General features: G+C 32.0%; 1 protein-coding gene across 4 annotated transcripts in view; it reads right to left on the bottom strand.

Annotated features, from left to right (window-relative positions):
* The window catches only part of LOC143038872 (uncharacterized), a 378814-nt gene that overhangs the window by 123727 nt on the left and 247587 nt on the right, over nt 1-7500 (bottom strand). The gene's annotated exons all lie outside the window — the stretch shown is intronic.

Genomic DNA, 7500 nt, shown 5'->3' with positions numbered 1-7500 from the left:
TGTTTTTATGCCATACATAAAGAAGAACAATTATATATATATATATATATATATATATATATATATATATATATATATATATATATATATATATATATATATAATGGAAAACAAAAGCACTAGGATGATCAGTTATGTGCGAATCCATTGCCGATATGATTGAATAAACATTTTATACCTGATCTCTGGTCCTAGAAAAACGTGTTTTTCGTGCAAATTTGGAGAAAAAAGTTGCGTATGGATATGCCGAGTGCTGGATACTTCTTTATGCAAAACATAGTTAACATCGATGACTTGCACTAACGCTGGGAGAGCAATGCAGATGGAATCCGACCGCCGAGGACGTTTTCATCTGTAAAGGTTTTCGTGAACCTGAGGACGTTTTCGACTAACGAAGATTTCGTCAGAGGACGTTCTCTCTGGTAACTTACTAAACATATATACATGTATGCATATCCATATATACTTTCACACAAAAACACGTATATATATTATATATATATATATATATATATATATATATACATATATATATATATATATATATATATATACATATATTTATATATATATACAATATATATATACATATATATAACTACTGTAATAAACCAAATATGTTCTGTGATGTATGTAGTAATGCTGTGCTTTGTGGAAATCTAGCATAGCATTCAATTTTTTAAGAGAAACATAAAAAGTATATATACATACATATATATATATATATATATATATATATATATATATATTTATATTATATATATACATACATACATATATATATATATATATATATATATATATATATATATATATTCGTGAAGGAATGTATATTCTCACGAATACAACTGGTAATGAAGACGGCAGCATTGTCACAATTTGTAGCTTTCTTGGCATTTTCCTATTTCTTAACTAGAATTCTACTATATGGAGGATGTTAAAAAAGTAAAATATTGTATATGTCTTTCGACGTTTCGCCTACAAAGAGACATTTTTGGGATGTCTGTAATAATAACAATATGGAATATTTTAAGTTGTATAATAATAAAGATAAATACATAGATCGCATATGAACTGAGATTGTACCTACAAGGTCATGACGACTTATAATCGAAACGGGAAATCTTTGTTCCTCACACGCGTGATAAGCGAGACAGCTTGACCTTCCCAGAGCAGGTAGGGGTAGGGTGACCACAGGAGGTGGAGGTGAGAGGAAAGGTGAGCGGGGATTGTCTACCGGTTTAGATTCCCTTAAGCAAAACTACATAAACGTCTTCTACCAGAACATCTTCCCAGATGCAAACAAAACGAAAAAGTTGTTGTTAAGGGATTTTGTCGAAAGTGTGGTGTAAATCGTAAAATTCTTGTAATATTGTAAAAACTCTAGGATTTGGATTATGTTGAAGAACAACCTATTTTGTGAAACTGAGACTATGTCTAAGGCTAGTGTGTTTCATGAGTGTGTACTTTATGGGGCTGTGCGCCTCACAACAACTCATACATAGGTCACACTAGATACAGGCTCAGTCGATACCTCTCCATGTATTTGCACGATATAGCCATCATAAAACACCACAGGCAAGAGCACAACACATCGCTCCCTCTACCCCGCTACCTCCCTCTACTGCATCCGAGGAGGCCCAAGCGCCTCGCAAATAACGCATTTGATGAACGAGGATATCTCCGTTTAGTATACGACTATAAGTTATCATAAAAGTGATAGGGCCCCATAAACCCACTCTTCTAGGCACAATCTTATAATTTGTCCTCCTTATGTATTTGTTTTTATTATTGTGCAATTTATATTATATCGTACTGTTAGAATTTCAGACATTATACCTAAAGATGTCTTTTTGTACACAGCGTAGGATGAAATGTAAAAATATGGATAACCTCCAGAAATCTGGAGAAGACTAATAAGATTATCAATGGTCAGAATAAACACATAAACACACACACAAAGTATATATATATATATATATATATATATATATATATATATATATATTGAGACATTGTGGCAAGTTGAGGAACGTGGAAAAAGTCAAGGGTATCGTTCCGAGTTGCTAATTCATTCCTGACAGGTTTCGCTCTACGCGTCTTCAGAGGAATGTGACTCTGGGGGTGAAACTGGCGGAATACATTAGGAAACTAACCCGCGTTCCGTCCAAGAAGGATGGGCCCACCGCTGCTATTCTGACCGAAGCATACAGTAACTTAATTTTTTTTAATACATTTTCTTTATCCGTTTAGTAAATACCAGAAAGTGTTACAGTGTGTGTGAAGTGTTAATAATAATAATGATAATAATAACAAATTTATTTGGCAAAGAATCAATATACATGAAGTGCAGATAACGACATGAGCACATAGTTCGAAATGATAATTGTTGTATGAAAATATAAAGTATCTGTAAAAAGGAGTGAGTGGTAGTTTTCCATGTTATATTCAATAAGAAAATAAGTTATTTGGTGACGTCTTTCGAGATATACTAATTTTTACAGAACTGCAGCGGAGTCTTTCTAGAACGGAACGTGGGATAAATTCTAAATGCATACCGCCAGCTTCACCCCATAATAACTTTCCTCTAAAGAACTGTAAAGCGAAACCGTTCAGGAATAGATTCACAACTCTTTTTCTATCTTCCTCATATCTATACACACACACACACACACAAACATATATATATATAATATACATATATATATATATGTTTTTATATCTATATCTATACACACACACACATATATATTTATATATATATATACATTATATATACACACACGCACACACACACGTATATATATATATACATATACATATATATACATATATATATATATATATATCTGTATATATATATATATATATAGGTATATATATATATATATATATATATATATATATATATATATATTGTTGAGACATTCTGACAGGTTGACGTAAGCGGAGTAGGAAACACAGGAGTTTTAGTCTTGAGTTTATTCCTTTGAAAAAGCATACCTGCGAAACTAGTCAGGGATAAACTCGAGACTAAGACTCCTGTGTTTCCTACTCCGCTTACGCCATATGAATATATATATATATATATATATATATATATATATACATATATATATATATATACATATATATGTATATATATATATATATATGTATAGATATGTATATATACATATGATTTGGATGAAGAATATAAACACAAGGGAAGGTTCGGAACCCTAAACATTCTAACGTTTCGTTTGCGTAAACTTCTGAAGTTCTACGCGAACGAAACGTTAGAGTGTTTAGGATTCCGAGCCTTCCCGTGTTTATGTTCTCCAGCATCCAAATCATTTGTCTAAAATACTTATCAATATATATAGATATAGATATATATATATTTATAGATCGATATATATATATATATATATATATATATATATATGTATATACATATATATATATATACAGATACATACATATACATATATATATTCATATATAAATATATATATATACATATATATATATACAGACACACACACATACACAAACACGTGTATACACATATATATATATATATATATATATATATATACATACATATATTCACATATATATTCATATATATACATATATATATATATATATATATATATATATATATATACTGAATATACATACATATATACAAACACACACACACACACACACACACACACACATATATATATATATATATATATATATATAATATATATATATACATACATATATACTTACATATATAATTCCATTATATTTATATATATATATATATATATATATATATATATGTATATATATATATATATATATATATATATATATATATATATATATATAGACATATATATACCTTTTGGGCAAAGTCTTTCTCTTAAACAATTACTGTTGAATGCTAAAGCACATGTGGCATCAATGATTTTTAGAGAACATTTCTCTAACTTTCTAAGTATCCTTTTCTCTTCATGGTTCAAACTCTGGAGGAAAGTACGAAAATCGTCAGAATGGTGCTCCATTTTATACCGACAGCTGTTTCAACCATTTCACATGGTCGTCTTCAGGGTAAAACTGAATACAAATGTGAAATACATTGGAATATAAAGGCCCGTGGGCCGTACAAACAACAGAGAAGAAATAAAAATGGTGGAATATGATTGGTGGGAATATGCGGGTGGGCGGCGCCAGGAAGGGGGCCCTAGTCCTACGATGGGCTTATGTCACGTCTTGTCGGGTTGTCACTTCCGGTGAGCAAATGTCTAGATGCACCCTCTCGCCGAGACCTACGGGGAGCTAATGGCACGCCTTGTCGGCTTGGGACTTCCAGTGGGCAAATGTCACGGTGTGCGGGTCAGTTTTTTCTACTGGAAGGGAGGACATGATCCGATGACTTCTGGACGTTTAAAGTAGGCTGCTGCAAAGTAATACTAACCGTCTCGGCAATTATTAAGCGTCCATAGTTAGAGTCTGTGTGAATTATTTCTGTCCGTGATGAGGTCTTCCAAGCGCGGCTTCGTCAAGAGTGTCGATGTAATGCTGGTGAATTGCTCCGTTGTTTCGGTGTGCTAGCAGTCGCCGTCTTAAGATGGTCATCGTGTGTCCGACGTAGCTCATGTCGAGGGGCTTGCACGCCTCTTCAGAGCATTTAAATTTGTAGACTACGCCGGCTTTCGATTCCTTAGGTCCTCCAGGGGTGGTGTTATTTTTCATAATTAAGGAGGCTACCAGATTGGGACGGCTGGAGACTCTCAGCAAAACCCTCTCGTCGGGTTTCTTTGGTAAAACTCCATCGGTGATAATCCTTTGGAGAGTCTACCTCCTATCTGTAGGCCGTTCCATATTCTATTTTATGGTATAGAGTAATATGTTTCTTTTTATCCTCAGTGGTCTGGGCTTGAGCGTGGAATTCTTCCATGTTCCTCCTTATGACACACTCACTGAGATCATCAGAGAAACCATTATTGGTTAACATCTGCCTCACACGTTCCAGTTCGGTATGGACGGCTTTCCACGTATTGCAGTGGGAAAAGGCTCTTCTCACGTATGCTCCAACAACAGACCTCTTGTAGGCGTCTGGGCATTCTCCCCTTGCATTTAGGCAGCGTCCCACGTTGGTGGCTTTAGTGTGGACAGATGTCGCGTAATGGTTCGAATTCTTCTCAACAAGGACATCAAGGAAGGGGAGGGTCTTATTGTTACTACTTTCAATAGTGAAATTGAGGACTGAATTAGCTTGAATGACGTTAGCTAGCTTCTCAGCATCGTCACTTTCTTTGGTGGCGATATTTCACATTTGTATTCAGTTTTACCCTGAAGACGACCATGTGAAATGATTGAAACAGCTGTCGGTATACAATGGAGCACCATTCTGACGATTTTCGTACTTTCCTCCGGAGTTTGAACCATGAAGAGAAAAGGATACTTAGAAAGCTAGAGAAATGTTCTCTAAAAAATCATTTATGCCACATGTGTTTTTAGCATTCAACAGTAATATATATATTACATATGTATACATTATATATATATATTATATATATATTATATACATATATATAATATATATAAATATATATATATATGTACGCACACATTTATATATATGTATATATATATATATATATGAATGTATCTATATAGAAAAATATATACATATATATATATAAATATATGTATATATATAGATATATATATATATATACATATCATGCAGAAACCACAGGGAAATTATAGTTAGGAATACTAAACATTTTCGACTATTACGACATTCTCAGGATGTAATAGACGAAAACGTTTAGTACTCCCAATTTTAATTTCCCTGTGGCTTCTGCATGATCATTTGGTCACATGTTTTTCGTGATTATTAAATATATATATATACATATATATGTATATATATATATATATACATATATATATACAGTATATATATACGTGGAGATAAAAACGACAGCATTGTTGTAGTTATTTAGTTTTTTCCTCGTATTCTCGATTTTCATGATTAGAGATTTGCCAACCGGGTGAATTGAGACTAAATCACTGTATTCTTCCATTTTTTTTCATTATTTTACTAGTATTGTTCTTGCACACAATTGTCACCATTACTATATTTATGTAACTTTTGTTATTTTGTCACCATTACTGTAATTATGTAATTCTTGTTATTTAAGTTTACTCTTGAAAATATCTTCATTAAAACGAAACGTTGAGCTCAAATAATGGAAAGAAATGGAAGAATACAGTGATTTAGTTTCAATTCACCCGGTTAATGGCAAATCTCTAATCAGGAAAATCGAGAAAACGAGGAAAAAACTGAATAACTACAACAATGCTGTCGTTTTTTTCTCCACGTGTATTACTGAGAACCTGCTCCCCTCTTTTACAAACTTATATATATACATATATTATATGTATATATATATTATATATATATGTTATATATATAAATATACATATATACATGCATATATATATATAATATATATACACATATATACATATATACATGTATATATATATATACATATATGCATATATATAAATATATATGCATATATATAAATATATATGAAGATGCATATATACATATATATATATGTATATATATAATGTATATATATACATACACGCACAAACACAAACATACACACACATCTATATATATATGTGTGTGTGCGTATATATACATATATGTAAATGTACATGTATATACACATACAGATATATACGTACATATACACATACATATATATATACATATATATATGTATATGTATTTACATATATATATATATATATATATATATATATATATTTATACACATGCGGTTTGTCTGGAAAGTATCCGGTCATTATGAATATTTGAAGAACTGATCTTATGATCTTAACAGAACTTGGCGGACACTGCCAGAAGACTCTTCTACGCATGCGTGAGCGGCCATACTTCCATGTGACACTTTATTTACCTTCCAGACATAGTTGGGTGAGGATGTGTACTCTTTGACCGTCGCATTGACAATGACTGAGTAGCATTTGTTTCTGGGTCATAGCCGTAGACCTACGATTCATTTCCGGTTATTACTTGTTTGAGGAAATCTGGGTCATTTGTGGGAGATTGAAGGAAGTCCTGTGAATTTTGAGCACGAAATTCCTCCTGCTCACTGGTCAGGAGACGCTACGGTCAAACAGTTCACATCTTTACTAAATCATGCCTGGCGAGTAATTAAGGTGTTTCATGGGAGTATGACCGCTCAGGAATATGCAATAGATCTTCTATCAATGTCCACCAAGTTCTGTTGGAATCCCACGGCCAGTTCTACAAATAGTCATAATGGCTGGATACTTTCCGGATAGCCCTCCGTATTCATATATATATATATATATATATATATATATATATATACATATATATATATATATATATATATACACATAGGTATACATATATATATACATATATATACACATATGTATACATAT

Source organism: Oratosquilla oratoria, chromosome 2, assembly GCF_046742065.1.
Source record: "Oratosquilla oratoria isolate Oo_2021 chromosome 2, ASM4674206v1, whole genome shotgun sequence".
Lineage (NCBI taxonomy): Eukaryota > Metazoa > Arthropoda > Malacostraca > Stomatopoda > Squillidae > Oratosquilla > Oratosquilla oratoria.
Note: the sequence above shows the minus strand (reverse complement) of the source record. Positions and strands in the feature narration are given on the sequence as shown.